Source organism: Paramisgurnus dabryanus, chromosome 7 (assembly GCF_030506205.2).
Source record: "Paramisgurnus dabryanus chromosome 7, PD_genome_1.1, whole genome shotgun sequence".
Classification (NCBI taxonomy): Eukaryota; Metazoa; Chordata; class Actinopteri; order Cypriniformes; family Cobitidae; genus Paramisgurnus; species Paramisgurnus dabryanus.
The window spans coordinates 42,389,918-42,410,716 of NC_133343.1; the positions used below are offsets into that span (position 1 = coordinate 42,389,918).

Consider the following 20,799-nt stretch of genomic DNA (forward strand, 5'->3'; position numbering starts at 1 on the left):
AAGCCTTACAGTTCCATGCGATGCTCTTTTAAATACTCCTTCTAGGATTTTCATGCGATTGACTCCAGAAGTTGTCAACATGATGCTGAGACATTGTAGATGATAAATTGCGAAGGGATTTTTGATATCTCAAACGTTGTTCCCATGGCAACGAGTCAAACTTTGCTTTCATTTTCCAGCATATTTAAGGCTGACAGTTACATGCTGTGAACTTTTGAATACTCCTCGTATGGGATTCATGCGATTGACACCAGAAGTGGTCAACATGATGCTGAGACATTGAAGACGTTAAATTGCAAAGGAATTTTTGACACATCGAACGCTGTTCCCATGGCAACGCGTCAAACTTACTTTTATTTCAGGCATATTTCAGGCTCTTTGCAGCGTAGATTAAGTTTAAATTTGGCACACACATCTGATTTGTCGGCTGTTAAGTGTTGACAAAAACGTCAGATAAAGGCATGTCTATTTAGTGACTGACTAGCGCCCCCGTTTGTCGAAAATATGGGGTTTCTTTTACCTACTGTACCTAAATGGGTCAGTAGCAACATGAAATAGTACACTGATATATACCCACTTGATGCACATGCCCACCGTGCATCGTTTTCTCGGAGGCACCGTGTAGCGGTAAACAAACGTGCGAGGGCCCGCCATCGCTGCTTGCAGCTATATTTATGAATCATAACTAGTTTAAACAAAAATGCCTTACATAAAACATTACTTGTGTGCATTTTGAGGCAAAACAAAGGCCATTTAAGATATGTCAATGCAAGTTGTTTTCAGTTTGGACAGCTGAGCTCTTACACCCTAGGTGTTTTAACACAACTATTTTATATTCAGTTGCTGAAATTACTCCATTTAATTTCACAGCCTACCATGTATTTTCAACCACAGAACAATGTGAAGACAGTTTGGAGCTAAAGTGTTAGCATGCAGTCGATTGATCCACCATCGGACGAAGAAGATATTAGCTTTCAGCCCCTGAGTTCAACATCAACTTCATCCCCAAACTCAGATGATGATGATGAATATGAAATTAATTGGAAAGCAACAAAATGGATTGTCAACGAGCCTAATGTCATGGAGCTTTTCAAAAGATGTCAAGAATGTGGCTCACTAATAACAAAAATCAGAAAAGCAACAGTAGGAAGTCTACTCCGTGTTCACTGGGAATGTGAAAATAAACACAAGGGACAGTGGAGTTCTTGCACTGATGTCAGAGGAATGCCTGTTAATAACCTTCTTGTTTCTGCAAGCACACTAGTCACTGGAGCAACATATACTGACATCAACGATTGGGCCTCTATACTCAACCTTCAATTACCAAAGAAATCTACTTTCTATGAAATTCAGTCTTCTTACCTTATCCCAGTTATTAATGAAGAATACGAAGAACAACAGAAAGCCATAATTAATGACTTGCATGTGCAAAATGAACTCTGTAATCCAATTCATTTGTCAGGGGATGGGAGGTCAGACAGGCAAGTAAATTAACACTTAATTTTATTATATTTTGGGACAATTTCCAGTAACACTTATGGAATGTTTTGTACTTGTGTTTCTTTCAGCCCTGGTTTTTCGGCCAAATACAACACTTACTCTATAATGGATGACAAAACAGACAAGATTGTGCACTTTGAATTGGTGCAGGTCAGTTTACATGACACACATTTTTATGTCATATGTTATAAATTAAAAGTAAGCATAGTAACTCTTTAGTATTTTCAAGTGAAGTGCAGAATTGAATTGTCAATGTATGGTAATGCATACTTGAAATGTGACCTCTGCATTTAACCCAGTGAGTAGTGAACACACAAACACACTCAGAACAGTGGACAACTATCACTACAGCACCCAGAGAGCAACTGGGCTTTGCTCAAGGGCACCACAGTCATAAACAATGTCTGTTCTAACACATTGGATGCCGTTGCTCCCAAAAAAGAGATTCAAAGAAAAACCGCCAGCTCCATGGTATGACCATCACACCGCAGCCCTTAAAAAGGCAGCTAGAAAAATGGAAAGACATTATAGAAGCACAAAGTTAGAAGTATGGCGCGCAGCATGGAAACAGAGTGTTAAACACTACAGACAGGCTATTAAAACTGCCAGATCTACATATCTTAGCAAGCTTATAAATGAGAATCATAATAACCCTCGTTTCCTCTTTAGCACAGTTGCGAAACTGACTAGAAACAAAGAACAAACAGAAATCAATAGTAAACTTCAACACAATAGTAACGACTTCATGAACTTCTTTTCTAACAAAATTTCGGCTATTAGGGAAAACATCGTAGCTACCCAGGCAGCCACCACTCTACCCATTAGTTCACTTAACACTAGACTACCATACGAACATCTTGATTCATTTAAACCTACTACAATAGATGAGCTCTCTAAACTAGTCACATCATCCAAATCATCGTCCTGTATATTAGACCCCGTTCCCACAAAACTACTTAAAGAAGTATTTCCTGTAGTGTCAACCCCGGTTCTAAATATCTTTAACTCATCGCTAGAAATAGGATACGTTCCAACAGCTTTCAAACTAGCAGTTATTAAACCGCTGATTAAAAAACCACAGCTTGACCAAGGAGAACTTAATAACTTTAGACCAATCTCAAATCTCCCTTTTCTTTCGAAAATATTAGAAAAGGTAGTGGCAAGCCAGTTACGCACATTCTTGACGAATAATAGTACATATGAAAAGTTCCAATCAGGATTCAGGCCCCACCATAGCACAGAGACAGCGTTGCTTAGAGTTACAAATGACCTCCTATTAACATCCGATCGTGGTGAAATCTCAATTCTTATATTACTAGACCTTAGTGCAGCCTTTGACACAATAGATCACAGAATCTTACTCAATAGACTAGAAAACTATGTTGGTATCAGTGGTCAGGCGCTAGCCTGGTTTAGGTCATATCTAACCAATCGCTATCACTTTGTTTATGTAAATGAGGAAGAGTCATATCACTCCCTGGTTAAATACGGTGTACCGCAGGGATCAGTTTTAGGTCCTATCCTGTTCTCGTTATACATGTTACCCCTAGGAGACATTATCAGGAAACATAACATAAGTTTTCACTGCTATGCGGATGATACCCAGCTTTACATCTCCTCGCATCCCAGCGAAACACACACGTTTTCTAAGCTGAAAGACTGCATTAGCGATGTTAGTGACTGGATGGCACATAACTTTCTTAAGCTCAACTCCAACAAGACAGAGGTACTTATTATTGAACCAAATCGCTACAAACATAATATGTCAGATTACAAATTGCACATAGATGGCTGTACTGTGGTGCCATCTTCCACGGTTAGGAACTTAGGTGTGATGTTCGACAGCAACTTATCCTTTGATAGTCATATCGCCAACGTCTGCCGCACAGCATTCTTCCATCTTAGAAATATCTCAAAAATACGCCATATACTGTCTACATCTGATGCAGAGAAGCTTATTCATGCTTTTATGACCTCTAGATTAGACTATTGTAATTCGCTACTCGGGGGATGCCATTCAAATCAGGTCAACAAGCTTCAGCTAGTTCAAAACGCTTCTGCAAGGGTACTTACTCGATCTAAGAACTATGACCACATCAGCCCAATTCTGGCATCTTTACACTGGCTACCAGTTAAATATCGCATCCAATTTAAAATATCACTAATCACCTACAAAGCTTTAAATGGCTTAGCACCCTCATATCTTAGAGAATTACTATCAGAATACAATCCATCACGCACACTACGGTCGCAAAATTCTGGCCTATTGATTATCCCTAGACTATCAAAAGTGTCTAAAAGTGGAAGATCCTTTTCCTACTTAGCCCCTAAGCTCTGGAATGATTTACCAACCGATGTCCGAGAATCAGACACAGTCGATCATTTTAAATCTAGACTTAAAACTTTTCTCTTCAACAAAGCATTCGCATAATTTGTCTAGTAAAGGTTCTTAACTCGCAATAGTTATTTTCACGGAACAAAGCACTCACGGTCATAACACAGACCAACCAAATAAATAAATAAAAACCTTTTCTGCATGAACACTTAAAATGAATTGCATTAAATAGTTTGCCACCGTTTGCCACTGAACCTGCATTAACGACGACAGTGGGGCTTCCGGCCTTAGTCAAACGGTTTGGCACGTATGGTTGGGTTGCGATTTTGGTGCTTTCGTGTGTCTTGTGAATAGTATGCCATACAGACCCGTTTGCCACTGAACCTGCATTAACGACGACGGTGGGGCCTCCAGCCTTAGTCAAACGGGTTGGTATGTATGGTTGGGTTGCGTTTTTCGCGCTTTTGTGTGTCTTGTGAATAGTATGCCATACAGACCCGTTTGCCACTGAACCTGCATTAACGATGACAGTGGGGCCTCCAGCCTTAGTCAAACGGGTTGGCACGTATGGTTGGGTTGCGATTTTGGCGCTATCATAAGTCTTATGAATAGTATGCCATACAGACCCGTTTGCCACTGAACCTGCATTAACGACGACAGTGGGGCCTCCAGCCTTAGTCAAACGGGTTGGTATGTATGGTCTGGTTGCGTTTATCGCGCTTTCGTGTGTCTTGTGAATAGTATGCCATACAGACCCGTTTGCCACTGAACCTGCATTAACGACGACAGTGGGGCTTCCGGCCTTAGTCAAACGGGTTAGCACGTATGGTCGGGTTGCGATGTTTTTGGCATTTTCTCCTGGTCCTGTTAATGGTATACAATATAGACCCGTTTGCCACTGAACCTGCATTAACGACGACAGTGGGGATTTAGGCCTTAGTCAAACGGGTCGTCAGGTTTCATTTTCTCTTAAAAATTGGAAGGTGACCCTTATTTACCATATATACCCTCGCATTGGGCCCCCAATTTGCTAATCCTCAACTGTGGATAATATAATTATGCCGCAATAGTTAGTCTGTCTGGAACTAAGCTGAGTTAAACCACATCACTGTGTGACACTTCAATACATATGAACGGCCGCTACGCTAATACGATTTTGTTTTTCTCTCCCTGTCTCGTCCTCGACCCGAGGACAACGAGACAAACAGACCCAGTAGATGTGAAAGTCGGCACACCTCTGATCTACTGGCCGTCCTTCAACGTTATGCCCAGCTGATGCCTGACCAACGATCACCGGCAGAACCGCTTAATCTCCGCTAAATCTCCGTTCTCCCAAGGGTTTTTCCCTCCTAGGACTTATTTTTCCTCGGATAAAAGCCCGGGTTTTTTTTTTCTCCTAGGGGGTTTTTCACCCCGAGGAGGCAGCCTTTTTGGGCTTTACCTAGCTTCCTCTTCTATACGTTGCTTTAGTAATACGTGCACTTATAATATTGAGTCATAGCCGCAGCAAATTTAACTGCTCATGCTATCATGTATTTTGTTGTGCTATCTGTTGCTTTTCTGTGCTTTTCACTGCTTCTATTTATGTAAAGCTGCTTTGAAACAATTGACTTTTGTGAAAAGCGCTATATAAATAAAATTGAATTGAATTGAAATTGAATTGATAGTCCCTTTTCATCTGTAGCACTCTTGTTGAAGTCATGGTTATACTGGTTGTTTAGCATTTCTTCCAAATTACACACGGAAATCCTATTAACCATGGCTGTCATACACTCTGCACTGGAACTGTTGTTTCCTTGCAATGGGCCATTAATAACCCAGCCTAATGCTGTCCTCATGGCATATGGCCCATCTTCACTGCTGTTAACAACCTCCCAGGGCTCCAGCATTTTAGGTGCATTGCTTCCGATCAGCAGGTACACATTAGCCTTTATGCTAGGGATTTTAATCTTTGCTAGGTATGGCCACTTCGCCAAATCTCCCTCAGTCAATATATTGTCTGGATTTACAGGCATTTTACCTTGTGTAAGGGTTTCTGGAAGCCTATAAAAGAGGTGATTGTCGATCCCGGAGACCTCCAAACCTGAGACTGAGTAAGCTGGTTCCACTCTTTCTTGCCCCATGGTTTGTAAGAGAAAATGTGTACGTCTCCCTGCAAGATTAAGCCTTCGCATAAGCTGCTCTGAACAAAATGTGGCCGAGCTTCCAGGATCAAGGAATGCATATGTTTGAATTATTTTATCTCCTTTAATGGACTTAACTTGGACTGGCAAGATGGGAAGCAAACAACGATCTCCTCCAGTGCCTGTCTGACCACATGTTTTTGGAGATGCTATTGGTGCTTGAGCCTCTGGTTCATTTAAAGTCTCAATAGACACATTGGCAGTCTCTCTCCTATTGATGTGAAGTAAAGTAGGGTGTCTTTGCCCACAAGTGCTACAAATCATGCGCCGTTCACAGTTCCGACTCCTGTGCCCAGAGCGTACGCAGCCAAAGCAAAGATCTTTTTCCTTGAGAAAACTCAACTTGTCTTTGTGTCTCATCTGTTTGAACTGTTGACAATACTCCAAAGAGTGACCTTGAGTGCAATATACACAACCTCGAATCACTAGTGAATCATGTTCTTGTGGCACATTCCTCCATTCCTTTTCACTTTCCGTTGATTCAATGGGTGCAGTAGTTGTAGCAAAGCTGTTTCCTCTAAATCTATTTCCTTGATGTTACTTTGGTCTATTAATGACCTTAGATCCAGTAATTCCAGATGCTAAGTCGCTAATGTCGCCATACAAGGGATCGGATAGGATTCTGACATGTCTTTCTATCAATTTCACCAGATCTACGTTCGGTTGTGTCTGATATGTCAAATGCAAGAGTTCTCCATTGCTCTCTGAGCTTAAATGGCAATTTCCCGATGACTGCCCTGATGTTGCTTGGCATATCTAGTTCCTGCATGTACTGTAGTTCCTCCATCATATTACAACAGCCGCACAGAAAAAGAGAATAAGCCTGCAGAGCACTGACATCCTCAGTCTTTATAATAGGCCAGGACAAAGCCCTTTCCATGTGTGCAGCAGCTATTTTGTACTTACAGCCAAAATGTTCTTGTAGCAGCTGTTTTGCTTTAGCATAGCCATACTAGGGTGTCATGTGAAGGCAGCTTTGGAGCAGCTCCCTTGGCTGGCCCCTAGTGAACTGCTCAAGGTAGTATAGACAGTCACTGTTACTTGCCTTCTCCTGCACTCCTTGTTCAAATGCTCTCATAAAGGATATATATTGCAGCGGATCTCCATCAAATAAGGGAATATCTCTGACTGGCAATGATGATAAACGTTTTTGTTGGACGAGGGCTGATGTAATTTCATTTTGCCTTTGCATAACTGTAAGAAGGTCTTCCGACTGCCTCAGGTCTGTTGGTTGAGTATCAAGTTCCTGAGTCGGCATTAATGCTTCCCTTTCCAGTGTACGATGGCTTTGTCCTTTTGTCCACTCTTTAGGTCTAGTTACAAGATGTTGGTTAACTCCCTGTGGTGTCCTTGTAATTGGTAATGGGTTGTTAGCTGGCGGTACCAACCGCTGCTGGAGTTGGTACCGCTCTGAGGTATTACATTGATGGCATTTGCTGATGGCTTCGATCTGTTTCTAGATTCTCTCTCCAAATAAGAATTCATTGCATTGGATACCTTCGAATGGCTGTCAAAGGCATGGAGCACCGCCAGCTTAGCTGCAGACTCCGCAAGCATAGTTTCCAATTCCTGTCGTTCCTTTTGTCTCCTTATTTGCTGTTCTTGTTCCTACAATGAATGCTTTTCTTTTAACGCTGCCATACGGGCAAGCAGAGCTGCCTTGTCTGCCTCTGCTTGAATTCTTGCAGAGGAAGTGGTGCTTGATCTGCTGCTATATGCACTCTTTCTGCTTGAATGTTGACTGGCTACATTTGAAATGCTATCCTCTGGATTAATACCATCATCAATAATATTGACATTAGTAACATTGATTACATTTTGTTCACAACCATCAATGACACTTTGTTCAACACTTGGAAGCCATAATTGCAATTCATCATTATTCAACATTTTTACTTTAAACCACACATCATGTTTCTCTTGTTCAACTTCTGGTAACATTCTCATTACAGAAGTGTGGACACCTTTAACTTCATCACATAACTTAAGGAGATTATTAAAAGCACACTGAACTTGTGATTTCTCTCCCTTTTGTATGAGCTCCCTCATTTCTATTTTCAAATTACTTGCTTTATTTAATATAGCCTTTCTGTCCTTTTGCAATCGTTCAAGTTTTTCAGCAAAGGCTTTAGCAGTTAATTTAACAACACGTTTGTCTTTATCCCTTTGCGCATCATCGCCATTTACAACACTTTTGAGACCAGTTGGTGGCGGCCCGGAGGGCTTGTCTGGAACGTCAAGCATCTCCAAAACTCGTTTAAATGTCCGCAAAAGTTCGCAACACAGTAACGTTAGCCACGTGAGGTTTAATAGTACGCCCCAACCCGACTATCACCAATGCATTGGATTTTTTGCCCCGAAATGTGTGTGTCACGGAGTGACTATGCGGGGCGGAACCAAAAGGAGAGTAAAGAGGTTCCGCCCGGATCGGTTTGTACAGACACCGACACTTCCGGGTTTCCCGGGGATCCCCCGCAATCACCACAACACGGCACAGCTGCGTAAGTGACGTGGCGAGCGATGATTGGGCGAGCCACGCCATGGAGGAAGATAAAAAGAGAAGGTAGAGGTTATTGAGGAGGGTCGATTTCGGGCGAGTCAACTTCCGCCACAGCAAACACGAGCCTCTGATGAGTCCGCAGGCCCCGCTGATCCGGCGACCGCTAGGAAGCGGGCGGAAAGAGTGCGGGGCTGGTCCGGGTGAAAGGACGGGGTGGATGTTTGCAGGAAGTGGGTGAAGTTTGCGTTGGATATACGCTGCGGATCCCGGCTGGGTTGTGAGTCGTTCGGGTGCTGAAATACGTAGTTCTGCTACGTCTTGGAGCTGTGGAGAGAGAAGAAACACTGCTCAAAAGTCAAGTAAGAACCTCTCGAAACGGAAACGTACTTATTGGCACCTTTGGTGTGTTGTTGTCCTCACGGAGGATTGGGAGCTCTGTGTCCAAGGCGTTGTTTCCATTGGAGACGCCCTGCGAGAGAGAGAGAGGCCGATTGGAATCCCGCCAACTGTGAGTAACAGAAAATCAGCAACTAACCTCGAATGTTTACATGTTAAAGGAGAGTGTAACCCATTTCTAAGCGGCCCCACTAGATGTGTGCAGCAGGTGGGCGAGCCGAGAGGTGTGTGTATTGAGAGAGAGATCGACTGGAGACCGCCAACTGTGAGTAACAGAAAATCAGCAACTAACCTCGAATGTTTACATGTTAAAGGAGAGTGTAACCCATTTCTAAGCGGCCCCACTAGATGTGTGCAGCAGGTGGGCGAGCCGAGAGGTGTGTGTATTGAGAGAGAGATCGACTGGAGACCGCCAACTGTGAGTAATAGAAATCGACCACTAATGTTGAATGCTTGTATGTTAAAGGAGAGTGTAACCCATTTCCAAGCGGCCCCACTAGACGCGTGCAGTAGGTGGGCGAGCCGAGGGGTGTGTATTAACTTACTCTAGACTGTGAGAGTTTGCCAGCAGGTTGAGACGCTGTGCTGCGTGGCCCGTACCAGTCAACCCCGCTACCCAGGGCCAGGTCCACCTGGAGAGGAGTACGGACCCTAATTTATTCACTGGAGTGTGTGCTGTGCAACGAGTGAGTGATTGAATCTGACGTGAGTACACAAAGCTTTCTTGGAGTGTTGTGCTGTGTCCTTGTCGTCCGTACTCACCTTAGGAGGGTCTTGGACCCTTGTGGATGCCATCAGGGGCCGCTGCGACGGTGTGTGCCCAACCCACCCAGATACGCTCTGTAGCGGCGTCCAGCAGGAGTCACGTCGAAACCCTGAGACTTTTTAGATTCCCTTTCCCCAATTCCCCCTTCAGTTTTAAATAATTTAAATAAAGTTTTTACTTTTATATTTTACTCATCTCTGGTTTGTCTGGTCATTGGGGTGCTTTGGGACCTCCTCGAGGTGGAACTAGGAGGAGCGTGATCCGCGACAGGGGCGGTCCCCTTCTCCGACCTGTGACAGATTTGGCGTAGTCGGCAGGGCACCTCGGGTTGAGCGACCAAGGTTCCCCAAAGGCCGACCCACCCCGTTTTATAAATCCCACACCATTTTACCCGTCCCTATGAAGAGCCCGTTCTAGGGACTAGAACGGATTGGCGGGGGAGGATGTCACGGAGTGACTATGCGGGCGGAACCAAAAGGAGAGTAAAGAGGTTCCACCCGGATTGGTTTGTACAGACACTGACACTTCCGGGTTTCCCGGGGATCCCCCGCAATCACCACAACACGGCACAGCTGCGTAAGTGATGTGGCGAGCGATGATTGGGCGAGCCACGCCATGGAGGAAGATAAAGAGAGAAGGTAGAGGTTATTGAGGAGGGTCGATTTCGGGCGAGTCAACTTCCGCCTTGGGCGGCACAGCAAACACGAGCCTCTGAAGAGTCCGCAGGCCCCGCTGATCCGGCGACCGCTAGGAAGCGGGCGGAAAGAGTGCGGGGCTGGTCTGGGCGAAAGGACGGCGTGGATGTTTGCAGGAAGTGGGTGAAGTTTGCATTAGATATACGCTGCGAATCCCGGCTGGGTTGTGAGTCGTTCGGGTGCTGAAATACGTAGTTTTGCTATGTCTGGGAGCTGTGGAGAGAGAAGAAACACTGCTCAAAAGTCAAGTAAGAACCTCTCGAAACGGAAACGTACTTATTGGCACCTTTGGTGTGTTGTTGTCCTCACGGAGGATTGGGAGCTCTGTGTCCAAGGCGTTGAGAGAGAGAGGCCGATTGGAAACCCGCCAACTGTGAGTAACAGAAAATCATCAACTAACCTCGAATGTTTACATGTTAAAGGAGAGTGTAACCCATTTCTAAGCGGCCCCACTAGATGTGTGCAGCAGGTGTGCGAGCCGAGAGGTGTCCTCTTGTAAAGAGGTCTTCTCCCTTTGTTTGTATTGTATGCTTGTTTTGTGTGTGGCTGCGTTTGAGTATGTGTATGTGTGAGTGTGTGTGTGCTTGTCTCATTCCGTGTGATCCTGGGAAAATGTTTTTGTTTTATCTTTATGGGATTTAAAGACTTGACATATGATGGAGATGATATACATCACTGTATTGATGTTGAAAACAACATAACTTGTAAATATTATGACCCTGAGCATGTAAAAAGTCTGAATATAGCAAATAATTTTATATTTATACACTTAAATATAAGAAGCTTGAATAAACATCACGATGAGCTTGTCTCCCTACCCTCAAACACTAAATGCTGTTTTAATATAATTGGTTGTAGTGAGACGTGGCTAAATGATCAATCGTACATAGATGCCCTAAACCTTGAAGGCTATAAATTATATCATAAGGACAGATTTGGCAGATCTGGTGGTGGGGTATGCCTCTATGTACGTTCGAATATGCATGCCGATGTTTGCGATCTTGCTGTTAGTGACAATCATACAGACTCTCTTTTTATTGAGATAAAAAGTGACAAAGGTAAAAGTATTATTGTGGGCATAATTTATTGCCCCCCAGATTCTGATTTAAACATTTTTAATAACAAACTTGAAGAAATTTTACTATACATAAATTAATTAAATAAAGACTGCGTCCTCCTTGGAGACTTTAATATTGATGTCTCCAAGGACGATGCAGTCAAAAATGACTTCATTAACATACTACACTCCTCCTCTTTCTTTCCAACTATAAATATATTTACTAGAGTCACAAATACTTCTACAACTGTTATAGACAATATTGTCACAAATATACGAAATGTTAAGCTTGAATCAGGAGCTTTACTTTCTGATATAACTGATCATTACCCAATAATATTATACTTTAATCTTGATTACAAATGTTTACCTTTATGTCAACCGGTAAAAATTAAAGTAGTAAATGATAAAACATTGCATCAACTTAAGGCAAGTATGCAAGCTAAAGCATGGAACACTGTTTATTGTTGCTGCGATCCTGACACTGCATATGATTCCCTGGTAAATGAAATAACAGATTCTATTCGCTGCTCTATTCCTATAAAAACTGTTACACGCAGTAGGGTAGAACACAAACCCTGGCTAACAAGGGCAATCTTTAACTCCATCAAACAAAAGAATAAACTCTACCAAATATATGTTAAAAAACCAAATATAGAGAATAAAACTAAATACAATGTTTATAAGAACAAACTGGTATATATAATCAGGAAAAGTAAATATAGTCACTATTCTGAACTTATCAAAACTTCCCAGGGAGACTCCAAGAAATCATGGAAAGTGCTTAATAATGTTTTAAATAGGGGCCATAAAGACACTGTGCTCCCAGACACAATTAATAAAACTGATCTTGCAAATGATTTTAACAATTACAATTGATACAATCTATCAATAGGGGCTAATCTTTCAAAAAACATAACTCAACCACACAGTGTCTCTGACAAACAATATATGTCAGGCAACTATCCAAATTCCTTCTTCCTAAAGCCTACAGACGCGACTGAACTGCATAATATTATAATGGCTCTGAAGAGCTCAAATTCTGCTGGAGAAGATGAAATTAGCAGTAAAATATTAAAAAGTATTGCCAAAGAAATAATTGAACCACTTACACACTGTATTAATCTCTCACTGCTTACAGGAACTGTTCCCAAAATGACAAAAATTGCAAAAATAATTCCAATTTTCAAATCTGGTGATAAAAATGACATAACAAATTATCGTCCCGTATCCATCTTACCAACTCTTTCCAAAATATTGGAAAGAGTGGTTTATAATAGACTTATTAATTATCTTAATACACTGAACATACTCAACCCATCCCAGTATGGCTTTAGAAAAAAACACACCACCTGTATGGCGATCCTTGATCTTATTGAAAAGATCAATGATGCAATTGAAAAGTGGGAATATGGTATCGGTGTATTTTTAGATCTTTCAAAGGCCTTTGATACCATCGACTTTACCATACTACTGTACAAACTGCATCATTATGGAATTAGAGGCCAACCACTGAACTGGTGCAAATATACTTACACCAGAGGCAACAATATGTAACTATCCACGAACAGACATCAGAAAATAAATACATTAAATATGGTGTTCCACAAGGATCCATATTAGGTCCTTTACTCTTTATTATTTACACTAATGACCTGGAAAATTCCTCAAAGATTCTCCACAAAGTAATCTTTGCAGATGACACTAACTTGTTCCTATCACACAAAAATGAATATGAACTTCAACAACTACTCAACAAAGAACTTCAGAATGTGGATAATTGGTTCAAAGTAAATAAACTATCCATAAACGTTAGTAAAACCAACTACATAATATTCAGTCCAAATAAAAAACAACTTAATTTCGAGGATTCAAATTTCACGATCAAAATAAGGGGAGAGGAAATAAAAAGAGTGAAGATGACTAAATTCTTGGGTGTCTTTATAGATGATCACCTAAACTTCAATCACCATATTGAATATCTTGTCAAAAAGCTATCAAAATATGTTGGTCTGTTCCTTAAGCTTAGACACCTGCTTCCCCACGCAATACTACTTATTCTTTATAAAACTCTCTTTGAACCACATTTAAATTACTGTAATATTATATGGTGCAACACTTATTCTACTCACTTAAAAAAATTAGAAATTCTACAAAAAAAAAATTTGTGCCATATCATGGTCTGATTTTAATGCGCCAACTCGCTCTATTTTCTTTAGGTATGATCTTTTAAGACTAACTGAATATAATATATTTCACAATGCATGTACTATGTATCAGGTGGTCTTTGGTTTGAATAACAGACTATGTGAACTTGTTCCAATCCACTATCCCCGGCACACTTACCTCACTAGAAACATGCATATCATTACTGGTAAAAAACGGAGATTAAAAAGCACTGGTATGAGTGTAGTGTATAGGGGACCGCGGATTTGGAATGAGCTGGATGAAAGTCTGAAAACCTCAAGCTCTATTTCTTCTTTTAAACAAAACCTCAAGAAACAATTACTAAACTTGTATACATCTTCCTGATGTACATACTATTTCTCACTCTGCATGTATTGTCGGTATAAATTTCTCAATCTTAAGGTAAACTGTTAAACAAAATTGTATCTGTTAAATGGGATCTCCTTCCTTTCTTTGTATGAATGTGATGTATGAAATGTATTATATGTAGGCCACACATCTTTGTTAATTTTGTTTTCTTTCTTTTTTTTTCTTTTTTTCCTTTTTTCTCCCCTGGCTTGTCATGGCCACCTATTATAAGCTTTAGATAGCTTCTTTGGGGACCAGTTCACATGCATGCTCATCTTAAGTTTATATGAATATATGTATGTGTAAATGTGAATGTGAATGAATAAACAACTGTAGCAGTGTCTATTAACAGATTTTGAGAGAGAGATCGACTGGAGACCGCCAACTGTGAGTAATAGAAATCGACCACTAATGTTGAATGCTTGTATGTTAAAGGAGAGTGTAACCCATTTCCAAGCGGCCCCACTAGACGCGTGCAGTAGGTGGGCGAGCCGAGGGGTGTGTATTAACTTACTCTGGACTGTGAGAGTTTGCCATCAGGTTGAGACGCTGTGCTGCGTGGCCCGTACCAGTCAACCCCGCTACCCAGGGCCAGGTCCACCTGGAGAGGAGTACGGACCCTAATTTATTCACTGGAGTGTGTGCTGTGCAACGATTGAGTGATTGAATCTGACGTGAGTACACAAAGCTTTCTTGGAGTGTTGTGCTGTGTCCTTGTCATCCGTACTCACCTTATGAGGGTCTTGGACCCTTGTGGATGCCATCAGGGGCCGCCGCGACGGTGTGTGCCCAACCCACCCAGATACGCTCTGTAGCGGCGTCCAGCAGGAGTCACGTCGAAACCCCAAGACTTTTTAGATTCCCTTTCCCCAATTCCCCCTTCAGTTTTAAATAATTTAAATAAAGTTTTTACTTTTATATTTTACTCATCTCTGGTTTGTCTGGTCATTGGGGTGCTTTGGGACCTCCTCGAGATGGAACTAGGAGGAGCGTGATCCGCGACAGGGGCGGTCCGCTTCTCCGACCTGTGACATGTGCACACAAACCAAACAAATAAACCTGAATGGCCATTCAATATTGTAGTGCTACATACCTCGCGTCGGGCGCCATGAATTTCTGTCAGCTCTTGAAGTGCAGTGTTGATTTCAACTGTGCTGCTAGTAGATGGCCTTTGAATCCGTTGACTCCGGTGTAAACGCCGTCCTCCCGCTGTCCACGGCTCAGCTCGATGAACACGCCATCCAATTGCTCAATACTTCGGCTATAATCCACTGCGACGACCTCAGCGTAATTTAAACGAATGCGGCAGTAGCCTAAACTAATCCGTTATATCAATATCCTGAAGCATAAGCTTTTTGACTTGTGTAGGGGCTAAATCTTTACTTACAGCCCCGCGGTGATTGCTAGACTGGGCACTTTGTTGACGCGCATTTGTTGTCCATTCATACGAAGAGATGTTCAGAGTTTATTCACGGTTGATACTTTATTCTCATCATATTGTTGCAATAATCCATAAAGGTACACATACATCCGTTAATAATGTCCAAACATACAATAGGCGACGAGGTTACCCAATGTAACACACTTTCGGTAAAACATCAAAAGCGGTCAAAAAGCTATGTGTGCTCCCCCTACGTCAAGCAACACCTGGTAACCACATGAGCGTTCCTACCTATATTTCGTGAACCCGGTTAGGTTAGAGCGACACCTATTGTCCCAATTAAAAACAAACAATAAAACATAAGACCAGATGGCTCCTACAACTAGATACAATTAGCATGTTTTTTTTTTTTTGTTAACCCTCCTGTTTAAATTTTAGCAACACTTTTAATGTTTGGGGTCAAATTGAAAATGTTTGATTGTGAAATTTGATTGTTTAATATATGCTAAAGAACTTCACATTTAAAATAAGATTGTAGGGAAAAAACATAACATTATTTTTTATATACACTAATTGTTCTTGAAAATGTTTAAAATAGTGGGGTTGATGAACCACAACTATTTACCAATACTTGTTCAATTATTATTATAATTTTCATTGTTTCTGTATTTATGTATTAATACAGGAGTTGCTTGTGAAGTGGAACTCCATTCTTTACCACATAGTAGGTGTGCACAGTTGGATTGAAGAAGGAAATACGAAAAAATGTGACCACAACGATCTCAGTCCTGAACAGCAACGGAAAAAGAAATGGCTTCAGAAAGAGTCACATGCCTACCGCACACTAGAAGGCCTTGTCCTGGATTAAAGGCTTCTTAATGATTTGAGGAAGTTGGCTCTTTTTAAACACACTGGTAAGTCAGTCATATAGACCCTTTTACAGCTCACGTGATCAAATAGCCTGCGCGCATTTAGGCAACAGAGGTGGTGTTATTCCACATTGGTTCTAATGTGTTAGCAACTCAGAAAGTTTATTAAAACGGTTTCCCAGCATCAAAATGTCTGGTTGTTGCGTTTGGTTGCTAATATAATATACTAATATACGTATATATGCATCTTGCAACTTTGTCCATCTGCTAACGTCTTCTATCCACTCCACTATAGTACACGGATCTGGTAGCTGTGTTGAAAAAGTTGATAGTCAACTTTTTAAAATAACTTTCTCTGTCTGTGTTGCTTCACTGCTGATTCTCGCCATACTTCCGTTGGCTAAATGCGTATGCATACGCAGCCACATCATCATTGTGTACAAACAGTAAAAAGGTCTATATATATGTGTATATAGACCCTTTTACTGTTTGTACACAATGATGACGTGGCAGCGTATGCGTGTGTGTATATGTATGTATGTATGTGTGTGTGTTATAGGGCTGTCCTCGACTAAGGATTTACATATTCGAATCAGAATTGTCGAATCTTTTCATAGTCGACCGATAGTCGAATCATCTATATTTGTGTGCATGGGTTGGGAGGGGGTCAGACCAGGTACAAATTGATAACTTTTATTTTCTTTCACAAGCAGCACACATAAACAACTTACTGATAAAGTGACCAAAACTGTCTTTCAAGTGATGAACGAAGACAAAACTGACGATGCATTTATATATTTTTAAGGTAAAATGTATAAGGCAACATTTGTTTAATTATTCATCATAACATTTTAAAGCCACGATCTACAGAACATCACACAAAAAAATTGATAACTAAACCTAAAAATATAACAAAGGTGATCCTGCCTTGGAAACCTCGGCTAATTCAGTGTTTTTATTTAATTTGGAGATTAAGCGCGTCAAAGCAGTCATAACCAAAAAAAACGACAAATGAGAAATGACAAATAATTTGTGATTGTTAATGCAAATTATAAAAACTAAGCTTTATATACAATTCATAAAAACACTGAAATTAATGATTTTATAGACACTACGCGTTATTATTTAGCAGAGAAATACCTGCTTGCTTTCACTTTGATCATCTCCATTCACTTTAGATACAGAAACAACTGATGATATTATTTATTTCAGGAATCTCTTTTCTATCATTTGAAAGTGAACACCGATCATATTATTAAATCACAAAAAAAGACAGTCGTGTCAGGCAGAAATATAGGTTCGGTGCAGATATTTTCCGTTTCATCACCGAAATTTAAAGAAACGACTTTTGACAAAATAACCAGTCTGTTCTTAATACATTTTAAAAACGTATACCCGTCGAAAACATCCGTTTTTTAATGTTTAGTTTGATGAACTTCTAAATATGAGACGAAGAGCAGCACGTTCGGCTAAATTGCATGCGCAATCATGGCCAGCACGCAATAGTGCAAAATCTATACAACGAAAAGCAATCCAAAATGTACAGACTTAAATTAGATCAGAATTTACGTTTATAATAAATACATTTTTTTTTATAAAATAAGGTCAGAAGTAACAAAGTGCAGAACAAATGTGCAAAATGCCTCAAGTGCACGAAAACAAAACACAAGCCAAATAGATACATCAGATAACCCAGAGTGATTTATAAATAAAATAAAATAAAGAAATTATTTAAAGAACGAAAGTATAACCAGAATTGCCAGCTTTTTCTTTTAAATAGAAACAAAGAGGCAATGGTTTATTAACATAGGAACCTCTTATGGACGTGCGGTCACAGGGGTTGCTGGATTTATTAACGCATTTTAAAAATATTTATTGAAAGCTGATACTTCACATATTATTTGCAGAATTATAATAATATGCTGTATATTAATATATTGAGAGAAAGCTGTTATATGTGAAATCAGATTTGTGCACAGTGCACCCATATACGGCCAAAATTAAAGGATCCTCATTTCATAACACATCTGCGACGATTCGACTGTGAGATTGGTAGTCGAATCAGGCTTCTCCTATCGATGCATCGAATCTTCGACTATTCGGGGTCACCCCTAGTGTGTTATTGTAAAAATATATGTGTGTGTATATGTATGTGTGTGTGTGTGTGTGTGTGTTAGTGTAAATATATATATATGTGTGTGTGTAAGTGTGTATATGTATGTATGTATATGTAAATAATATTGACAGTGTAGGTACACCTGATTATCATGTTTTCCTTGTGTTTATAGGAGAACTTGAGGTGTTCCATTCTGTCTTGCTGAAGTACTGCTCAAAGAGCCTCCACTTTCACTATACTTCCATCGTTGCAAGAGCACAGCTAGCTGTCCTTGACCATAATGAAAATGTAGGTCGTCAGCAAGCCGCAACAATTACTGGTAAGCAGGAAACAACATAGTGTGCATAATTATTAAAAAAATGACTCAAAATGTTAGATCATGACAATAGATTTGAGTACATAAACACTAGAAGCAAAATGGAAAGTTCAGTGGTTCTGATATGATCAATACAGGTAGTATAATGGATTATGCTTTGTTTGATTTGTTATTTTATAGGAGTACCTCGGTTCAACATTGTCTACCCAAAACATACCAAAGAATGGATTGCCAAAGTGATTTACAAACCCACCACTCAAAACTTCAGAGAGACTCTGCTGGAGAAAGTTCTACTCCGGCGACAGAACCCCAGCATTGTTTTCAAGGACAGTTCTTCTCATTTAAGTCAAGCTGCATTGCCACAGAACATAGCGCTAAAACCAAGGCCTGACAAGCAGGAAGTAATTGCAAAGCGCTTATCAAGATTTGGAAGGGGTCCAATGTAAAATGTTATTGTTACTGGTTTTTTGTGTTTTGTTACAGGTTTTTTGTTATTGAGGGAAAATGAAATATACCTTGGGTAAAAATATTTTTGTTTTAGTGTAAATATTCAGTCCCAACGACTGTAGTTCTCTCAATGTTTTTTATTCTTCTATGTAAATGTACATGTAAGACAACAAAAAAATGTAAGACAACAAAAAAAGAGTTTACAGTGTTGGTGTATATACAACAGTAAATTACAGAATATGATGATGATAAAACTACAGTTAGGTGCTTACAAAAGATCAAAAGCATCTTCTGCTTCCCTGAAGCCCACATAATGTCCTGATGGAGATGGGTAAGAATCCCTAATGGCACTGACAACACAAGATCGAAGAATCTTCCTGTTTCCTCTTCCTAATCTCTCTTCGTTCAGCATCCACTCAAGAACCAACCTGTACGCCACCAGCCTGTATTGACTAAATTAAAAGAAATGTGTCCAGTTGATGTGTAAATACAGTCAAACATGTAGTAATCACACAAAACGGGATACTTACTCTGCTGTTAGGGTGCCGCCAGGTCCTTGTGGCCTCGGACGGCGTCTCCAGTTTATTCTGGGCAAACGGAAAAACACTTCCAAAACAGTGTTGTTCAGTAACGCAGAAAAACCACTGTGTTCCGTGATGCAGCTTGAAACAGACGTCGCACCGGGTGACTCTCTGATTCGTTCTAACGGTGGCATAGATATGGTCCATTCATGACAGCATTGGCATTCTTGCTCCGTTGGCAGTGGTTGGCACTTAGTACAGGTACACCACCACGTCTCGTTTGATTTTCGTCTGACTATGGCTTGAGATAATCGTGTCGCCGACTCGCCGTTGCAGTCTCTCCTCCATCTGTCTGAGTTCATCGTCTGTGTACTCTGGCTCAAAAAGGTATGGTACGGCGAAAAACTCCATGTCATTATCATCTCTTACTTCAAAAAAATCCTCCGACATCGTTGTTGTACTTTTCTGTTACTCAACTTCTGAACGGTACTTCTCAACAATTGTAAACACTAACGTTAGCGGTAGTTCGCGCATACGTCAAGCGTAACCTTTGGACGTCATTACGTAATGCGTAAGGTCGTGAACGCGCATCGCTCGGCAACGGCAAGACGCAAAGTTGCCGTTATAAAGTACACATTATTTTTATTTTATTTTTGAAAATGTGGGTGTTTCGCTAGATAAGACCTTAATGCCTCAGTTAAGATCGTTTAGAGCCCTTTGAAGCTGCACTTAAACTGCAATTTTAAACTTCAAATCATTGGGGTCCAATGAAGTCCACTATATGGATAAAAATCTTGGAATATTTTTCTCAAAAAACCTAATTTCTTTTCGACTGCACTGTAAACCCGAATAAGTTGGAAATACTCAAAACATTTGAGGTAATCAGTTGCCTCAAATCTTTTGAGTTTTGATGATCCTGATTTTAATTATGCAGAACTTATAAGTTTTGAGTTTCTGGTTCTCATTTATGTTAATTGGACCTAACTGAAAGTACTAAGTAAGTTAACACAAACATTTTAATTACTACACAGTTATATTTTGAGTTCTTGCATATCAAACATTTTAATTACTACACAGTTATAGTTTGAGTTCTTGCATATCAAACATTTTAATTACTACACACTTATATTTTGAGTTCTTGCAACTCAAACATTTAATTTTCTAAACTTGTGTATTTTGAGT

The 20,799-nt window shown here is 40.5% G+C and overlaps 1 long non-coding RNA gene across 2 annotated transcripts; it reads left to right on the plus strand.

Annotated features, from left to right (window-relative positions):
* Positions 1–1,565: 1,565 nt before the first annotated feature.
* LOC135748490 (uncharacterized) lies at positions 1,566–20,295 on the plus strand. Of its 2 annotated transcripts, none has more exons than XR_012337072.1 (4): positions 1,566–1,650; positions 16,034–16,262; positions 18,506–18,652; positions 18,830–20,295. It is a non-coding gene; the product is annotated as an uncharacterized lncRNA (long non-coding RNA). The 2 variants fall into 2 exon arrangements; XR_012337073.1 differs by lacking the exon at positions 1,566–1,650 and adding an exon at positions 14,182–14,641.
* Positions 20,296–20,799: the final 504 nt, after the last annotated feature.